The sequence below is a fragment of the Schistocerca serialis genome, chromosome 3 (genome assembly GCF_023864345.2).
Source record: "Schistocerca serialis cubense isolate TAMUIC-IGC-003099 chromosome 3, iqSchSeri2.2, whole genome shotgun sequence".
Classification (NCBI taxonomy): domain Eukaryota; kingdom Metazoa; phylum Arthropoda; class Insecta; order Orthoptera; family Acrididae; genus Schistocerca; species Schistocerca serialis.
The window spans coordinates 49,200,083-49,221,280 of record NC_064640.1 but is presented as its reverse complement, the minus strand read 5'-3'; the positions used below and the strand labels follow the sequence as shown (position 1 = coordinate 49,221,280).

Below are 21,198 nucleotides of genomic sequence, written 5' to 3'. Positions count from 1 at the left end.
CAAAAGTAATAATTACATACATATTTTTGTTATTTTTTGTTTCTGCTTGTAAACTGTATTTGCAACAAAAGTAACTATTTTAGTTACATAAAAGCGCAGAAGTTACTCGAGATGCTAATTTTTATTTCTTATAAAGTGCAATTTGTATTTTGTAAGGATATGAAATACACTATGTACTAAAAGTGAACAAAGTAATTTCTTTTTGGTTGCATAACAGCGCAAAAGTTACCGAAGCAGCTATTTCTTGTTCCCCATAAACTGCCATCTATATCTTCTAAGGATATAAAATACACAGTGTACTGACGCTGGACAATGTGCGGTTCTAATTATGTGCAAAGTAAACAAACAGAAAACAAAGAGAAGTCATCGGTTTCCAGTTCCATTCACACATATTCATTTATATTTTTTTCCCTATCAATGCTACCAATCCTACCAGTAATCCCACCATTTACTACATCATTTATGTACTGTTCAAAACCACAGATCCGTAGTTTTGGTATGGCGCAACTCTAGTTAGTTTCATTTCCAATAGAAATCGAACTAATCAGAAGCGGAAAAGTAACCCGAATTCGTGAAGAATATGGGAGGAAATAGGCCGCACTTTTAAACCTCATAGTGGTTCGCCGGTCGTAGAACTAGACCATGACACTCTGACACTCTGAATACAGTCTAAAGTATCACCGTTTCGAAATGAGATAGTGACGTGTGTGACTGTAAGTGTACGTTAGAGGGTACGATGAAGTATATACTTTCTCTTCACTTGGAAAAAGCTGTAACTTGTGCGTTAAACGATTGTTTCTCGTGTCACATCCTTCTACGACGGTGACAAGAAACACCGCAAGCCACTATGGAATCTCAAATGCGAAAAGCTGCGTTATTTCATAGGGACGAGTCTCAAGAGCATACTGCAGCTCATACCAGTAGCTGTGTGAATGAAACCCGTGATTGTCGCCCGGTAAATAACAAAAAAAAATATTTTCATGTCTTCTGGAATCATACAGCCTTTCGTCTTACACAACTTCTTGATATGGTTTTTAAGAAACCTATTTCAAAATCCGATATTCGTCTTCTCGGTATCAGCCACAACTTTAGTTACGTTCTTCCACAACTACGGTTCGGTAGGTATAGTATATTACAGAAATAGCATAGTAAAGGGTAGGAATACTGGCAGTGTTGGTATAATTGGTAGGGAAAGAAGTATAAATGTATTTGTAGGAGAAACACTGGGAGCCGATGACTTCTCTTAGTTTTTTGTTTCTTTGGTTGTTTGTTTTGCAAATAATTAGAAGATCTGCACATCATTCAGTGTTAGCCCTTTGTGTATCTTATATCCTTACCGAATATAAATTGCATTCTGTAAGCATTAACAATTAGTTGATTGCATAACTTCTTAACTTTCATGTAACCAAAGCAATTACTATTGATGCAATTACATTTTACGTGCACAAACATAAAAAATATAGGTGTAATTATTTTTATTGTTTTGTAATCACTTGAATGTTCTTCATCGTGATAAAATGAAGGAGTTTCTGTTATTAATGATAAATGCGAAAATTATTTGTGAGCAACAGAAAAATATTTTACTCGTATGTAAGTGCGATAAAATATTCAAGTGATGTGTGATATATTTTTATTTAGCATTTTTTTTTTATTTTACCTTTTTGCCGAGGAAACTGCGTTCTCTAGCGCTGTATGATAAATCTGTATTCTTTTCTTTCTTTCTACTACAACATCCCTCCGTTTCACGTTGCAAATCAACAATTTTCGAATAAAATCTGCATTAATGATTCACAATTTAAGTTTTGCTATATATACTGTTTATTCTTAAGTAACAGATAGGAGGATAACTATGTATAACAAAAATGTCCCGTAGTTTAACCGGTCATTTATATATCCTGACTCAGTTTATTAACGGTTCCCGTTTTTAGGGGAATCTAATAACACACTGATCGCATACGTAAAGAAAGCGCAACGCCCAATAGGTATGGAACACGGCCAATATACAGGTAAAGCGGGTACGGCCTTGACTGATCAAAACTACCGTAGTCTACGCTTAATTGTGACAGTCTACAGTAGCCTATGGTCCATGTAGTTAGCCATCTTCATACTTACAATTACTACTCAAGCACAACTCCCCTTATGCGTGCAGCCCTACTATAGTGTTCTTACGTCACTGGGGTACGATTCTTCTGTATACCCTTTCTTCGTATTTCTGTTACGCTTAAAGCTCACTGCTCACTTCATGACCTCGAATATATAGAGAATATGTTCTTTTAGCTATCAGACTTCTGACTGCTTTGATGTAGCCGCCACCAATTCCTCTCCTGTGCCAACCTCTTCATCTGAGAGTAGCACTTGAGCGCACGTCTTCAGCTATTAGCTGGATGTAGATTTCAACAAATTCTTCCCGGTCATAGGCGTATCGCCACCCATCAGTGAAGGTGATATCTTCCTAAGAGGATATTGGCTTCAGTAAAGAAAAGTGTCCAGTATTCATTTAGCGTGAAACTAGCTGTTCAGCGCCTCTCATTCCGCTGTTAAAATGCGCTGCAGTCGACGCCAATCGTAGCCAGCAACACGTTTCCCATGGCATTTCGCTCCAGCAGCAAAGGTTTTCCCCAGTTAAAGGTAATCACCTTATCTTGTTGACACGATCCTTGTGAGAGCCCAGTGTCTGCACGGCCTCAAATATATAGCACCCTACGCGTGGAGCGGCCATCGGTATGGCGCAGCGTGGTCATCGCCGGTCGTGCTGCCAGTACAAAATGTGACGACAGCCCATTTCACAGGAGCACCCTCTACTTAGTACATCAGCTAGCGCTATTTCCGTTAATACCAGCGTATTATCTTCATGGAGCACACATACCACGACGTGTTCTAATTACTAGCTGAGATACCCGCCGGTGCCCGAGTATTTATTTATTCCAGGCTTCTGCAAGTGCATCTCCTCCTCCCTACTCTCTCTGATCAGCTGCTCCTCCGCATCTCTCTATCCACCTCCTCCACACCCTCTCTTTATCCGTTCTCCCTATCTGTGTCCATCTCGTCCTCGCCCTCTCTCTATACGTCTCCAGTCTTCCCTCTCTCTGTCCATCTCCTCCTCTTCCCTCTCTGTCCATCTCCTCCTCCTCCCTCTATCTTCCATCGCCTCCTCCTTCTCCCTCTCTCTGTGTCCATTTCCTCCCCCATCTCTCTGTCTGTGCATTTCCTGATTCCCCTCCCCCCTTTGTCTGTCCAAGTTATCATCCCTCCATTCTCTGTCCATCATCACGTTATCACCTCCACCTACTAACCGAAGCGAAGTTTGTGGTTCTTACTCCAACAGTATGTCCTTCTAGTTAGTGAGTAATACAGTGATTAGCCATAACATTAGGGCCACTTACCTAATACCCGGTATGTCCACCTTTGGCACGGATTACAGCGGCGACGATTCATGGCATGGAAGCAGTGAGGCATCGGTTAGTCGCTGGAGTCAGCTGGCACCACATCTGCACACACAAATCACTTATCTCCTGTAAATTCCGGGGAGGAGGCGATGTGCTCTGACGCCATGTTCAGTCACATCCCAGACGTGTTCGATCGGGTTCAGATCTGGCGAGTTGGATGGCCAGCACATCATTTGGAACTCGCCACTGTGTTCCTCGAACCACTCCATCACACTCCTGGCCTTGCAACATTGCGCATTATCTTGTTGAAAAATGCCACTGCTGTGTACGTTGTCTGCAACTGGTGTACGATTCTCCTTTGCCGTCACGGTGCCTTGCACGATCTCCATTGCACCCACGCATGCCCACGTGAATGATCCCCAGAGCATAATGGAGCCGTTGCCAGCTTCTCTCTATCCCACACTACAGGTGTGAAGGAGCTGTCCCCCTGGAAGACGACGGATTTGCGCCCTCCCATCGCCATAGAGAAGAAGGTATCGGGATTCGTCAGACCATGCAACGCTCTGCCCCTCCGCCAACGTCCACTGCCGATGGTCACGTGCCAATTTCATTCGTAGTTGTTGATGTCTTGGTGTCAACATTGGCACATGCATGGATCGTCGGCTGCGGAGGCCTATCGTTAGGAGTGTTCGGTGCAGTGTGTGTTCAGACACGCACTTACTCTGCCCGGTATTTAAGTCTGATGTTAGTTCCGCCACAGTTCACCGCCTGTCCTGTTTTACCAGTCCGCCCAGCTTAAGAAGTCCGACATCTATAACAGGGATTGCCGTCCAAACCCACGACGTCTGATCGTGGTTTCTCTTTGGTTTCACCACGTGCTCAAGACACTCATCACAGCACTCCTCGAACACCCAACAAACTGTGCAGTTTCCGAAATGCTTATCCGAGCCTTCGGGCCATCACAATCCTCCATCGGTCAAACTCAGATAGATCGCTCGCCTTCCCCATTCTACACCCAGACAAGACACGCGCACCGTGCGTGTGTCTATCACTCATTCCTCGCCAGGTAACGCTGCTATCGTGTGGTCGGGGTTACATCGATAGTAGGTCGGTGGTCATAATGTTCTGGCTGATCGTTGTATGCATACCATGTTTGGTTGAAACTGTCCCAGGGGTGTAGGAGGAGATGTTGAACATGTATGTTTGTGATATATATTAGACGCATATGTGTTTGATTCTCTGCTGTTTTACTCCGCACAGTTATAGAGATCATGTTAAATTTATCTTTGGTAGTCAGCCGTTTGCTTGACAGTAGATCCCGAAACACGTTAAGGAAATTACTGGCACACTGCAGTGCTCAATCTCACGACATGACTGACACACTGAACAGCATAAGTAAGAGACAAATTGCACTTCATACTTTTAAAAGTATTTGAAGTCAACTAAACATAGAAAATAAATGCCAATAGGATATTTTTGAACATTTTTGCGTCACCACTTTTCAACCACACTCCCACCCTTAGTGGTAGTGGGGGAAAATAACCACACAATATTTTTATACAGATAATAACTCATGTACCTAACACATTTGGTTGATATTGCTCCAGGTGTTACTGAGCTATTCCGCAATGTCAACCTCTTTTCGTTCCCAACGGTATTGAATGTAGGTAGTGATTAACCTCGCCATTTTTCTTTCCGGGTGGTAAGTAGACAATAAACCCCGATTCTTTAAAGACTCGAATCCCCTTGTATAAAACAGCTTCGAACTTCCGATTATTTCACAAACTAGTGACCGTGTTAGATATTTGACGTGAAGCATGTAAGCGAGAAAAGTTTAGAAAAGGTTTGAATTGTATTTAAAGTTTGTTGTAAGTTGCCAAATACTCTCATTATCAGTCATTGACAGGGAATAGACTCGAAAATTTCCATTCCGTTATAAGAAAACCTAGTTTTTCATCTCAGTGTTTATGACGTCATGTCTTGAAAACTATGTGACGTAAACTGATGTAACTCTGCAGTTAGATTCAATGATTTATGTGAATAGTGTCTGAAAAATATATCGCGAATAAAGTTGGTATTAAAGAAGTAATAAATTAACACATGATGACTGATGCGGAAGTTCGTACGCATCTCAATGTGTATGAGGCCATATCGCCTGAACTACGTATCGTGCAAGGACATAATTTTGCAGGTGCATTCAGTGCTTTCTGTGAATACGACTAATGTGACCATAATGAGTTTAGAATAGAGTTAATAGTAAAGAAGTAATAAATTATAACGTCATGCCTGATGCTGCAATTGCACTGCATGAACAGCGAAAATGCAGTATGCGACAAATCTTTTCGTTGCATTTGATTTTGTGGGGAGTGTCAGATAGAAAAAGTTCCGTAAAGGTATGAAATCACATGTGAAGTATGTTACAAGTCGCTAAGTGCTCTCATTCTGAAATAGTGTATGAATATTGTGTGGGAATCTGCAATCGGTGCGTTGCATTTCTTTTTCAACCTCACCACTTAGAGAGAGAGGTAAGTGATCCTTACCCCGCAGTGGTTCTTTACAAGTAGCAATGATACGTGTACCAAAGTTGCGTGGAATCGATCTAGTAGTTTGGGAAGAGATGTTGAACATAAATACATTAAACTTCCTGGCAGATTAAAACTGTATGCCGGACCGAGACTCGAACTCGGGACCTTTGCTTTTCGCGGGCAAGTGCTCTACCAACTGAGCTACCCAAGCACGATTCACGCCCCTAGAGTTTGGAAGGTAGGAGACGAGGTACTGGCAGAAGTAAAGCTGTGAGGACGGGGCGTGAGTTGTGCTTGGGTAGCTCAGTTGGTAGAGCACTTGCCCGCGAAAAGCAAAGGTCCCAAGTTCGAGTCTCGGTCCGGCATACAGTTTTAATCTGCCAGGAAGTTTCGTATCAGCGCACACTCAGCTGCAGAGTGAAAATCTCATTCTGATAAATACATTTTTTTAGGTATAGAGAAGAGTAGAAAGAGCTGGCCTCCTTAATGCGTCGATAGTTTCACTATGCGCGGCTATGTTTGTCTCATTTTCTTTGTTTGTGTGGTGAGGGTGGGCACCTGTAGAGAATGACAACTCTGTTCTTAATTGCCGAATAACTGCCGTCGTCGACAGCAAGTAACTCATGTTTCGTGTCACGTGACGTGTACTGACGAAGTACATATGTAATGGAGCTTACAGAATGCCTATAAACATTCAACAACGTATTACTCAGTAAAATCATACTCAGCTTATGGTTTAGCAGAGCCTAGTACAATAACTACAGGAACGGAGGTTCGAAGGACCATGAAACACTTAGAAAATGAAACCAGAATTATTTATTTTACACTGGACAATAAGCAGAAATTCTCCACAGCTTTGTGTATTTACTAGTCTCCACAGCTCGCTCATGGGTAATGAAGCGATCATCCTATGCATAAAAAGTATTCGCAATTGCGAATATGGACAACCATCAGATGTATAATCCAACGGAACATTCCATCGTAATTCGAAATAACACAGGCACGGCAATATCGTTTTTAACCGCCGACGCCGGGCAAGTGACTTTTAAGTAAAATGTCTCACCTGTACGGGAATATACATAATGGATGTACGAGTACAGGTTGTAGATACGTGGTTGACTACATATGGAAGTTTGGGTCTGGCCGTGAGTCGAGCTCGGATAGCCTAACAGTAAGGCGACCGCTAGCGATAAGCGGGAAATCCGGGTTCTAGTACCGGTCAACACAAATTTTCATTGTCGTCATTCCATTATACAGCTAATGGTTGTCCATAATCGCAGTTGGGAATACATTTCATGTATCTAAGCAACCGTCGTGGAGACAGCATAAATTCATACCCCATTCATATCTGAGAAACCGTGGACTATTGCAGTGCGTGAGGACCACCAGACGTGCTTAAGTGGACCAATAAACTAGGGCTAGCTAGACTCGTATCTATGAAATCGTCTGAAAACCCTGCTCTGTTCGAGGCTTTGAAGATAATGGATTTTTTCTGCGCCCTTGTCAACGGCAGTGCTTTACCAGGAAGACTTGATTCGAAATCAGACTGCTGCCTACTAATAGCAGGTGACTTCAGCAAGTCACGTTTCCTGTTCTATTGTGCAATCGTTTCCTGACCAGCGGAAAAACGCCGCGTGGTCTAAAGCGTCTCGTCACGGTCCGTTGGGCTCCCACCGTCGGAGGTTCGAGGCCTCCCTCGGGCATGGGTGTGCTTGTGTCGTCCTTAGGGTAAGTTTCAATGGAGAGAAGTCTTCCGAAGTGAGAGTGATATCAGGTGTGCCGCAGGGGAGTGTCGTAGGACCGTTGCTATTCACAATATACATAAAAGACCTTGTGGGTAACATCGGTAGTTCACTGAGGCTTTTTGCGGATGATGCTGTAGTATATTGTAGCAATGGAAAATTGTATTGAAATGCATGAGGATCTGCAACGAATTGTCGCATGGTGCAGGGAATGGCAATTGAATCTCAATGTAGACAAGTGTAATGTGCTGCGAATACACAGAAAGAAAGATCCGTTATCATTTAGCTACAATATAGCAGGTCAGCAACTGGAAGCAGTTAATTCCATAAATTATCTGGGAGTATGCATTATAAGTGATTTAAAATGGAATGATCATATAAAATTGATCGTCAGTAAAGCACATGCCAGACTGAGTGTCATTGGAAGAATCCTAAGGAAATGCAATCCGAAAACAAAGGAAGAGGGTACAGCACACTTGTTCACCCACTGCTTGAATACTGCTCACCAGTGTGGGATCCATACCAGATAGGGTTGATAGAAGAGATCGATAAGAACCAACAGAGAGCAGCGCGCTTCGTTACAGGATCATTTAGTAATCGCGAAAGCGTTGCGGAGATGATAGATAACCTCCAGTGGAAGACTCTGCGGGAGAGACGCTCAGTAGCCCGGTACGGACTTTTGTTGAAGTTTCCAAAACATACCTTCACCGAGGAGTCAAGCAGTATATTGCTCCCTCCTACGTATGTCTCGCGAAAAGACCATGAGGATAAAATCAGAGGCATACCGAGGCATACCGACTATCTTTCTTTCCACGAACAGTACGAGACTGGAATAGAAGGGAGAACCAATAGAAGTACTCAAAGTACCCTCCGCCACACACCGTCAGGTGGCTTGCAGAGTATGGATGTAGATGTAGATGTTAGTTTAAGTTAGATGAAGTAGTGTGTAAGCTTAGCGACCGATGACCTCAGCAGTTTGGTCCCATAAGACCTTACCACAAATTTCCAATTTTTCCAGAGGAAAACAGACAGTACTCCATGTCTATGCTGCTCGTTGCTAATTCGCGCAAATACATATCACGAAGTCCCACTATGCACAGAGATACGAATTTCCTGGGTCACCGTTAACCTCCTTACTGGCCCCACATGCCATGAGTAGTCAGGAGGTAGCACCGCCAGATCCGGTTGAGAAAACGCAAGGTCAGCAAGGTCTCTACTGCTGTCAGATTAAGGTTAAGATTGATTTGATTTATTGCTCATTTAGAGACCTATTGCCTTACATTTTATAATAGGTCGTTTTCATGCAGATTACAAAATATATTCCATATTACAAAGAGCAATTATTGTTTTTAGCAATTCCAGTAGAAACAACAATAAATTAAAGACGCATTAAAAATTGGAAGGAAAAAAACACAAAAAACATTGAAATTTTAAGAAGATATCACGATAAATAATAGGAAAGACTTGGACAGAAAGAGAGAGAGAAATGTTACCCTATCTGAGCCAGCCTGGTCTGAAAGCCTCGGAACTACTTCGAGGTTTGCAGTCTCAGTTTGCTACAGTTAAATTTACGGGTTAATAATACTTAAACACTATTTACAAAACGCTATAACTATTATGTACATTGTGGAAAGCGCAGTGCTGTTTGAGCGTAAAGTATGTTATTTCTTGGGGTTTTTAATTAATCTTCAGTTCCTATAGTATGTATCTTCAGTTTTACCTATTGTGTTGCTCATATACCAAGTATTCAGTTACAAGTGCTACATCTCAATAGCGGTATAATGACCGCGGAATGGATACGCCTGCTGTTTATACTTAAGCTAGGAAAAGTTTACAGGGTTCCTTGCGTTACACTGCTTGTTCTAATACCTTTCAGTTAATCTAGATGTTGTGTGAGGTTGTCTGCTGTATGTGTTGGTGGAAGTGTTGGCTGTTTAAGTGAGAGTGTGTTTCGGTACTACTGTCGGTGTTGGTGTACGAATTGGAACTGCTGTCTTACGTGCTTCGTGTGTATTGCAGTGTTCTGTTATACGGCCGTGTTTGTTTGTATTCGTCATGTAATGTCCTTCAGACATCATCAGCGATTTTATATTTTATTTATTATCTCCCACTCGTCTTTGCCTCTTATTGCCCGTATAATGTCATTGTTGTACTACGTTGGTGTCTGGTGTGGTTCTCTGTATCGGCGACAGTTAAAACTCTATGTTCTGAGGATCCATGTTTTCCAGATGCACAAGTGACGCACTGGCTGCGGCCTATACGGTGTAAGTGCGCAGGGTAAGGGTCATGACCTAAGAGAAAGTGAATCACACCCCGGCTGGTATTGATTGTTCAAAAGTGTGTGTGAAATCTTATGGGACTTAACTGCTAAGGTCATCAGTCCCTAAGCTTACACACTACTAAATCTAAACTATCCTAAGGACAAACACACACACCCATGCCCGAGGGAGGACTCGAAACTCTGCCGGGATCAGCGGCACAGTCCATGAATGCAGCGCCTCGGACCGCTCGGCTAATCCGACGCGGCTGGCATTGATTGGCTCTGTCTCAGACGTGACCTGACGTCCGGGAAGAAATGATATACCCTACAGCTCCTATCGCTTAACTTCCATTCCCTTTGCCAGGTATCCATCCGCTATTTAACGAATTGGCACTTCTCGGTGATCTCCTGCCCGGTCATCTCGATTACCTTCTCCTGTCTCCCCCTCCTCAGCCAGTACATTGCAGCCCGAAATCGAATGGTTATGTCGATAGGGAAGGTTCCAAGCACCATGCAGAGTGATTCCACTGACGTGGTGTTGAAAGCTCCAGACAGCCTTACAAAGGCACTTTTCTGCCCTCGCCGCACTATGTTCCTATTCGTCACCAGACATACTCGGTGGGCCTCGCATTGGCTGCAAAACAGACCTTAGACTCAAAGAGAGCACAATGGTAAGTTCTCAGTGTGTCTAATGGTACCCTGAAGTGCGTTATGTTGAGTCCGGCCAGCTTATGCAAGATCTTGGCAGCCCTGTCGGTCGTTGTTCTGATGTGTTAAGACAGTTGTGCTTGGTTTCAAGGTGACTGGTGTCCAGTTACAGCTGAGGCATTTGTTTTTGCTACGTTCATGGTGACCACACTTCCCCTACGGTTCTTTCTGTCAGTTTCGCAAGCCGGCCGAAGTGGCCGTGCGGTTAAAGGCGCTGCAGTCTGGAACCGCAAGACCGCTACGTCGCAGGTTCGAATCCTGCCTCGGGCATGGATGTTTGTGATGTCCTTAGGTTAGTTAGATTTAACTAGTTCTAAGTTCTAGGGGACTAATGACCTCAGCCGTTGAGTCCCATAGTGCTCAGAGCCATTTGAACCATCAGTTTCGCAATAACAATATCATCATGGTCTTGGCCAGTCGGGGAGGGGGGAGGGATGAAGGAGGGCACTGCTATCGAACATGTTTGCTGTCGGCCAGTAGGAATAAAATTCCTCCCCCTCCCCCTTATCATTATAAAAACGTAACTGTCACAGGAAGGAAGCACTGGAAATCATTCTGAGGAAAAATAAAAATTCTGTCGAATTCGCTGAAGCTAAATTGGGTGTTCTAATGAAACAGCAGTCTAGGATATTGCAGCGACTTTGTGTAGGCGATCATTACATTACAGACCTGGATATAACACAAGAATCAGCTTGAATTTTTAATAAAAAGGAGATGTGTGACTACCTAACATCAAACTACGACTTCCGTATGCAGGGTCACCACCAGGGAAATATCAGTGTGATTGTAAATAACAATAAGCCTGTTGGAATAGACTGTTTAACGTGCATGACCCCCAGTTGTAGAGTAAAGATATACAGCAAATTTATATGTCATATCAAAAGCCTAGGAGTGAAGAAAAATATCTCTAGCCACCATATCGTTTTCATATAATGTACCAAGTTCGTGTTCCCCTTGGCTAAAGATTGTGGTATTATCAGGCTTGGGCCTACAATATACAACAACAAAATGGATCATGTGTTGCACCATGAGCAACGTTCTATAAGTGTTTTAAACACTAACAAACAGTAATTACAATGTACTCCATTGTACTCTGTGCCAGTGAATTCCACGTGATATTAAGTAGCAAATAACTTACAGCTGCTGGGTGGTGTTGAACTGTGATCTGCTGTTTGTTTACTGGGGTAATAAGAATACCCAGAAATTGACTTGTCTGCAGCAAAAGCTTCCAGCCTCTTTCCCCCCGCCCCCCTGTATGTCCACTTCTTCCTTCAGCCGCTCTCTGTCCACCTCCTCTCCCCGCTCTCTGTCCATCTGCTCCTTCCCCCTCCATCTCCTATCTCCTCTTCCCCCTCTCTTTGTCCATCTCCTCCTCCCCTCTCCCTGGCCCCTTCCTCCTCCCCCTCTCCCTTTTCATCCCGTCCTCTTTCCTTTCTCAGTCCATCCTCTTCTTCCCCTCTCTCTGTCTGTCTCCCCCTCTTTCTTCTCCCTGTCCATTTCCTCCTTCCCCTCTCTCTGTTCATCCACTCCTCCCCCCTTTTGTGACCTATCTCTTCATCCCCTATCTCTCTCCATCTCCACCTCTGTTCTTCCTCTATCTCCTCCTCTCCTCTCTCTCTATGTCCATGTCCTCCTTCCCCTTGTTGTCTATTAATTCTTCCTACCCCCTTCTCTCTCCATGTTATCCAGCTCGCCTTAATAGGAGGCTGGTGGTTGTTATCCCCATATATATTTCCAGACACTAAGTAGCATGTGTGCCAAATTTGGTTGAAACCGTTCCAGGGGTTTCAAATAAATGGTTCAAATGGCTCTGAGCACTATGGGACTCAACGTCTTAGGTCATAAGTCCCCTAGAACTTAGAACTACTTAAACCTAACTAACCTAAGGACATCACACACACCCATGCCCGAGGCAGGATTCGAACCTGCGACCGTAGCAGTCCCGCGGTTCCGGACTGCAGCGCCAGAACCACACGGCCACCGCGACCGGCTCCCAGGGGTTTAGGATGAACTTTTTACCCATGGTTTAGCCCGTGTACATCACACATGTAAAATATATTCACATTTATTTAACATATTTCACACAATGTGCTGTATGAAGATGAAATTTCGCAGGTACGTACAGTGGTATATAAGAAAACCCCACCCCCAGCGATTACTTCCAGACAGTAAGTGATTTTTATAACAAGTTTGGTAGAAATGTGTCCAGTGGTTTTAGAAGATAAGTCGAAATACACACATACATACAAGGTGGTCAGAAACAGTGTGAAAAGCTTGTAACGTTATTATAATAGCGTAGGCTTCCGAGGCCAGAGTAAGTCGACACAAAAGTTTTCTGGGTATGGTACCGCGTCATAATGTATAAAACTACTGCTGCTGGAGAAAACCAACGTTTCGGCCACGGTTGCAGAAGTCTTCTTCTGAGTCTAATGGTGACCCAGAAGAAGGCCGCTGCAACCGTGGCCGAAACGTTGGCTTTTCTCCAGCAGCAGTAGTTTTACACGTTATGACGCGGTACTATACCCAGAAAACTTTGATGTCGCTTGTAAGGTTTTTGCAAGTTACGTTGTGCTCAGATGTAACTGTTCGAAAAAAGAAATCGATACGCTGTGCTAGTTGCGAGTTAATTATCATTGAGGTTAGCCAATCAGGCCGTTGCGAGCACAAATTCAGGTGACCCGCCATTGCAATTAGTGTCAGTTGTCCTCATAGCGTAGATGATAGACCACCAGATTGCTCAGCCTATGGCTTGGATTCGATCCTTACTACCGTCCCACGTCCAGTTTTTGAAACGTTTTCTTGTTCGTTTTAGCAAACCAAAGAATACCCTTGGTGTCACCGTCTCTGGCGGGCTCCAACGCCCTGATTGGCTAACTTCAGTGCTAATCGTATGGAATTTTCTTATTAAAAATTATTTTTGGCATAAAAACCCGTACAAGCTTTTTAGGCTTTTTCTGTGCACCCTGTATAGCTGCTGTTACAGCCATGCTATTTGCTTGCTTACTAACTACGACGTCTCCATACTTTCAAATTGACATTGTTATCGATTCACACTACAATTTATTGATACAACAATAAGGTCTCTCTCGTAAAATAACGATATAATTACAGTTTTTCAACTATTCCATACTGATATGCAATTTAGATAATATGATAATTCACGGAAGAACAAAAATATATTGCTAAATCATTGGCAAAACATTAGAACAAGTAAAGTGATTTCTTGGATGACACTCATATAACACGCACGGATGTGCACGTAAAACCTGATGAATAATATTGAAAACTAATAGAACTACAAAAACAGCAAAATATATTTACTGTGTAATTTCCTCCCTCCTTCCTAATTCCAGTTATTGTCCACAATAAGCAAAATCTTTTATGAAAAATTTGAAAGGAGCGAAGGTTACAATAAACTTTCTAGTTTATTGTATCGATAACTACTGTTGAGGTAAATTAGTGCTAGAGGAGGATGTTCCGTTGCAACTGGTTAATAGTGCTGACTTCTCTAACATGATCTTACATATTTTTCTTTCCCAGCATCTGGTGGTGTATCTGAACTATCAAACAAGATCCCCTACATCGCTTTTGGCACGTTTCCGACAGCAAGAGGGTAACGGCCGCAACCAACAGCTGTGAAGGGTCTGCCCTGCATACCAAAAGTTCTAGTTTCCTTAATTAAATCTGTCACACAGATTAAACCTCAACGGACAACTTTTCCGCGAGTAATGCACTGAAGCAAAGACGTTCTCTCTGGCCCTAATTCCTGGAACGACTTCGGAGAATCACATCATTTAATAAGACTACACTGTACGTACACAGTGTTTCAGTTAGCTGTTAAGGGCCAAGGAGCTTTCCATAACGGCGTTCATTAACGTATCTGTACGGAAAACAGTAATGCGACGACTGTTGTGCACTGAACACCATAAAAGAGATTATGAGAACTTCGGTTACGAAAAGCTACACACCAAAAGTTATTTGTTCGTTGCATTAGTGGCATCGACGAAAGATTATATTCGACTGATAGTTACGACGCTACAGACCGTAACAGGTGAACTGTCCTAGCGTGCATATTTTGCCGAAATCTAAATTTCCCATATGCTTGTGTTTGTGGTTCATAATTACTCAGTGAAAGCAGCGACAGTTTATATACCGATCCTTCGGCTGTAACTTTCAGTCAACACCGCGTTCATTTGTCACGAGGCACGTGCTGTGTAATATTTCCACTCCAAATGAACCGCAACGGCCGTATTTTTAATAAAAGTGCCAACAACAGTGAGTGCATTTACGGCAATTAGTGTGTGTAACTGTGCGAGATCGGTGGCTTTTGCATTTATAAAGCAATATTTAATGTGGCGCGTTAAGCTGCTTGCATTAATACCAGTGTTATCCCGCAGGACAGAGGCTTTAATGAGCAGAACAGCTGGCTGCGCCGCAAATCCCAGCCAAGGAGTGGCACACTTAATCCGCTCAAGGGTTTATTTCGCGCTCTATCAACAGTCGTGGCGGCGCCGCAACATCGCTCAGCTTCCGATACGCTACACTTTTGCTTTTCCTCGTATTTCTGCAGTAATGTGCTACACAATGACAATACGACACATGTGTACACTGTAAGAAATCCAACAGCCCTGTGACAGATCCTTTGCACTGACATACGTCGAAGTCATGAATGTCGAAGATTTAAGTCCGGAAGTCCATAAGGGTTTTCGATTTTGTGTTACTCCCACATATTGCGTCGCCTAATCTAGTCATTGTCGAGAGCAGGCAGCATCCCAACCGGACATGAAATATTCATCCCGTATGGGCAATCGGAAATACGCGTGAGGAAGGATGTCAGAAATTAGGTAAGTGTTCTGCAGCTCTTCTACCGTAGTCGGTGGACGACCATTGTCAGTGCAATCGAGCAACACGTGACGTCGACAGATTTGATGTAGACGTACGTGCACGGAAAATGTGTTTACTAGTCACTGAGTCGCTTTCGGGTTGGAAAGGAAACTGCTGATGTTACGCCAGCCTTAGTAAACACCATAGAATAAATGCGACATATCTTGGCTCCAAGCCGATGACTTCCCCGGAGAGTGATATTAGGAGAAAACAGGAAAACGCAATGGCAATGTTAATCCCATCATTCACATACATTTGGTAATGTGGAAGGGCTGTTCTTGTTTTGTGCCTTACGCATTTAAAGACGAACAGTCAGCAATGCGATTGGAAACTGCTGGAGATTTCACTGACACTTTTCACGTCAAGCGAATCTCTCTGCAATAATTTCACAATCTTCTCACATCAAAAAAAAGAGTTACCTTGAAAAATCGAAGATAAACTCAATGCTGGACAATACACTTTTTGAAAGAAATGGCATTATCTAATGTTAATTCGTACCCACAGTTCAAACTGTCAACACCAAATTTCGACGAAGCACTTTGGAAGCTATTGTTGCTACACGTAGAGTAGACTTCAACAAACGCTTTTAAGGAAGGCTTAAAGCTCTGTTGCTTCATAGAAGTTGTCACGTTAGTCAAGGATAAGATGCTGCTGACCCTGTTTGACTATGGAAAGATCCTTCCCCCGTTGTTCTGTGTGGTTGTTCGTTCGGAAACGTATGCTGCCATTCGCTATCACAGCTTATTTTGTTCTTACCAGCAGAAATCAAGGGGAAACTGCATCCTTAATTTTCCCGAGGGCATGCAGCTTTACTGTATGGTTAAATGATGATGGCGTCCTCTTGGGTAAAATATTCCGGAGGTAAAATAGTCCCCCATTCGGATCTCCAGGCGGGGACTACTCAGGAGGATGTCGTTATCAGGAGAAAGATAACTGCCGTTTTACAGATCGGAGCGTGGAATGTCAGATCGCTTAATAGGGGAGGTAGGTCAGCAAATTTAAAAAGGGAAATTTATAGCTTAAAGCTAGATATAGTGGGAATTAGTGAAGTTCGGTGGCAGGAGGAACAAGAGTTCTGCCCAGGTGAACACTGGGTTATTAATACAAAATCACATCGAGGTAATGCAGGAGTACGTATAATAATTATTAAAAAAATAGGAGCGCCGGTAAGCTACTACGAACAGCATAGTGAACGCATTAATGTAGTCAAGATAGACACGAAGCCCACACCTACCACAGTAGTACAAGTTTATATGCCAACTAGCTCCGTAGATGACGAAGAAATTGAAGAAATGTGTGATAAAATAAATTATTCAGATAGTGAAGGGAGATGAAAATTTTATAGTGATTAGGGACTGGAATTCGACAGTAGGAAAAGGAAGAGAACTAAAAGTAGTATGTAAATATGGAATGGGCCTAAGAAATGAAGGAGGAAACCGCCTGGTAGAATTTTGCACAGAGCATAACTTAATCATAGCTGACACTTGGTTTGAGAATCATGAAAGAAGGTGGTATACGTGGAAGACGTCTGGAGACACTGGCAGGTTTCAGATAGATTACATAATGCTGAGACAGAGATTTAGGAACCAGGTTTTAAATTGTAAGACATTTACAGGGGAAGATGTGAACTCCGACCACAATCTATTGGTTATGAACTGTAGATTAAAACTTAAGAAACTGCAAAAAGATGAAAATTTAAGGAGATGGGACCTGGATAAACTGAAAGAACCAGAAGTTGCAGCGAGTTTCAGATAGAGCATTAGGGAACGTTTGACAAGAACGGGGGAAAGAAATACAGTAGAAGAAGAATGGTTAGCTTTGAGAGATGAAATAGTGAAGGCAGCAGAGGATCAAGTAGGTAAAGAGACGAGGGCTAGTAGAAATCCTTGGGCAACAGAATATATATTCAATTTAATTGAGGAAAGGAGAAAATATATAAATGCAGTAAATGGAGCAGGTAAAAAGGAATAGAAACGCCTCGTAAATGAGATCGACAGGAAGTGCAAAATAGCTAAGCAGGGATCGCTAGAGGACAAATTTAAGGATGTAGAGGCATATCTCACTAGGGGTAGGATAGATACTGCCTACAGGAAAATTAAAGAGACCTTTGGAGACAAGAGAACCACTTGAATGAATATCAAGAGCTCAGATGGAAACCCAGTTCTAAGCAAAGAAGGAAAAGCAGAAAGGTGGAAGGAATATATAGAGGGTCTATACAAGAGCGATGTACTTGAGGACAATATTGTTGAAAAGGAAGAGGATGTAGATGAAGATGAGATGGGAGATACGATGCTGCGTGAAGAATTTGACAGAGCACTGAAAGTCGAAACAAGGCCCCGGGAGTAGACAACATTCCATTAGAACTACTGATAGCCTCGGGAGAGCCAGCCCTGACAAAGGAAACTGCAAAACGATTTAGAAAAAATATCTGAATGGTGAGAAAAGTGTCAGTTGACCCTAAATAACAAAAAGTGTGAGGTCATACACATGAGTGCTAAAAGGAACTCGTTAATCATCGGTTATACGATAAATCAGTCTAATCTAAAAGCCGTAAATTCAGCTAAATACCTAGGTATTAGAATTACGAACAACTTAAATTGGAAGGAACACATAGAAATGTTGTGGGGAAGGCTAACCAAAGACTGCATTTTATTGGTAGGACACTTACAAAATTTAATAGACTTACTAAGGACTCTGCCTACACTGCGCTTGTCCGTCCTCTTTTAGAATACTGCTGCGCGGTGTGGGATCCGTACCACATTGGACTGAAGGAGCACATCGAAAAAGTTCAAAGAAAGGCAGCACGTTTTGTATTATCGCGAAATATTGGAGAGAGTGTCACAGAAATGATACAGGATTTGCGCTGGACATCATTAAAGGAAAGGCGTCTTTTGTTGTAACGGAATCTTCTCACGAAATTCCAATCACCAACTTTCTCCTCCGAATGTGAAAATATTTTGTTGACACCGACCTCCATGGGAAGGACCGATCACCACGATAAAATAAGGGAAATCAGAGCTCGTGCGGAAAGATATAGGTGTTCATTCTTTCCGCGCGCTATAAGTGATTGGAATAATAGAGACTTGTGAAGGTGGTTCGATGAACTCTCTGCCAGGCACGTAAATGTGATTTGCAGAGTATCCATGTAGAGGCAGATGTAGATGATTTGTTAATCTGTGGACAGACGCTTTTCTGTCTCAAGAAAATTTATTATGTTCCAACTTCGAATCTGCTTAATAACTCTGCAGCAATCTGATGTTAAGGATATATGTAATTTTGCGAGTGCTGTAGTACCCACGGAAAACGGTCACGTCTTGTGTATTCGAAACATAACAAAGGGAAAGTTACGAGACAAAAATGGTTCAAATGGCTCTGAGCACTATGGGACTCAACTGCTGAGGTCATTAGTCCCCTAGAACTTAGAACTAGTTAAACCTAACTAACCTAAGGACATCACAAACATCTATGCCCGAGGCAGGATTCGAACCTGCGACTGTAGCGGTCTTACGGTTCCAGACTGCAGCGCCCTTAACCGCACGGCCACTTCGGCCGGCGTTACGAGACAAGAGATACTGATCGCCTATGCGCAACAAGTCAGACCGTAGAGAGAGGTTACATAAAATGTCAAACGCTCCTAAACTCATCGGTGAAAACAGACTAGAGGCGCCAGGCGCGGGTCGCATATAGCGATAACACTATAAACCGTAAAAAGAAAAGCAACATAGGCCGTAATTGCAGACAATGAGCGAAGGTAAGAGAGGGATAGAGTTTTTCGACGGAGTACCTATACGTCATGAAGAGCCTGTAGAAACCCTAAGATGTGATTTAACGATAGATGCCTCTCTTCCTCCCTTCAGCCTCCGAAGACTAGTGCACAATTAGTGTCAATTGAATGCACGTCGGACTGAGGGCGGGGGGGGGGGGGGTGAGGGGTGAGGGGGAAAACTGAATAAAACTCGGAAGCAAGGCGCTACGAGAGATCTAGTGGAGTCAGAGTAGGAAGTTGTCAGCAGCATCAGCAGAGGTTGCCGAACAGAAGGGACAGGCAGGGCTAAGCAAAGTTATCTGCAGTAGTTGCACCACAGGTGATGGAATCATAATCATTCAGCTATGGACTTCTGCGTGTCGTGTCGTGTGTGGGGGCTCAGTTAGTAAAGACAGTTTTATTTTCAGTAGACGGAATGGTGGCAGTTTGTGTCTCAGTGTATGACTTGGTCTTTTCGTGGGTACAATTGCTTTAGAGAAAGTATGTCAGGAGATGATACTGTTTTCTGAATAAAATCGGAAGTTGTAAAACACTTTTAGTGTTTGTCATTTCATTTCAGTACTTTCCAAGCAGTAGCTTTTGTAATAAGGGCGTTGAAACAACATAGTCAGGTCAAGACTTCCTCTCACTTAGGCCAGCCGAGTATTTCCTTTCTTCCCGAACCCTGTATTGCCGGCCGGGGTGGCCGAGTGGTTCTAGGCGCTTCAGTCTGTAACCGCGCGACTGCTACGGTCGCAGGTTCGAATCCTGCCTCGGGCATGGATGTGTGTGATGTCCTTAGGTTGGTTAGGTTTAATTAGTTCTAAGTTCTAGGGGACTGATGACCTCAGAAGTTAAGTCCCATAAGGCTCTGAGCCATTTTTGAACCCTGTTGCCGAATCAAACAACACTCACGTTTGGCAAGTGAAAGTCCGTTCTTCTAGCTTTCTTATTTAGGAGGGTCAAGTGCGCTTTTCTCAATCGTTTGGACCGACAGTAGCCTATATTTCTCATAAAATGTGCAAATCATTTAAATTTTAGAGATGTTGTATAGTTTACTGTATCACCCCTAATTTACTTACAAAGTCTACACTGCCTGACAAAAGAAGTGAAGCACTCAGAAGTGAAAGATGAAACGGAATGACACTTCACGGGGTAAGAGGGTATGTAATGTTATTTCAGTGATTACAAAATCGAGGCAAATTTACAAAGAACTTGGCAATATGTCTCCACTTGTTGCATCCCGTCTGGCGTGTGCGCATGCCTCAATTCGGTAGTCATAAATCCGATGTATCCTCTCCAGAGAAAAGTTGGCCCCGCAACTGTTGTAAGTGGTCATTGATATCCTGGCCGCTGACACTGGACGGAGATGACAACCGAGTTGGCCGCAGACATTTCCTATCGCGGGCAGACGTTTTGCTGCCTTAGGAGTACCTCAACATCACGCAGATAGCTGACAGACACGTTCCATGTTTGAACGAGCACTTTCCTGTAGCATAGTGGTAGCACGATACTGTCGCATTAGCGGAAACACATCAGGACGCAGGATGTCTGCGATACGAAGTTTTTCCGTTTGATTTCCCCTAAACACTACTAGCCGTGACCTAAAGTCATACCCGATGGTCCCTCACAAGACGACAGGAGTAACACAGCTTTGCCTCACCAGAGCACTGGAAGAGTGGGATCTCTCTCCAACTCTCCGCCATATTTGCTGGCGATGATCATCAGAGGTAATGCAGAACCGTGGTTCATCGCTGAACGCAGTGCGATGCCAGTCATCAGCCATTCGTGCTTCCCGGTAATGACACCAATTCAAACGCGACCGTTTGTATTGTGGAGTTAACGGCAGCCAGCACACGTTACGGCAATACTCGGCTGCTGATAGTGTCCGTTCAGTGGTGCAGAACGACCAAGAATTTTGCAGGGAAGCCATTACTTGTTCTCTGAT

At 43.2% G+C, this 21,198-nt stretch overlaps 1 protein-coding gene and 1 non-coding gene across 2 annotated transcripts in view; one reads left to right on the top strand and one right to left on the bottom strand.

Annotated features, from left to right (window-relative positions):
• LOC126470674 (uncharacterized) overlaps positions 1–21,198 on the top strand; it is a 1,002,968-nt gene that overhangs the window by 33,917 nt on the left and 947,853 nt on the right. The window lies entirely within an intron of this gene.
• On the bottom strand, positions 6,049–6,123 carry Trnar-gcg (transfer RNA arginine (anticodon GCG)). The gene has a single exon. It is a non-coding gene; the product is annotated as a tRNA-Arg (tRNA).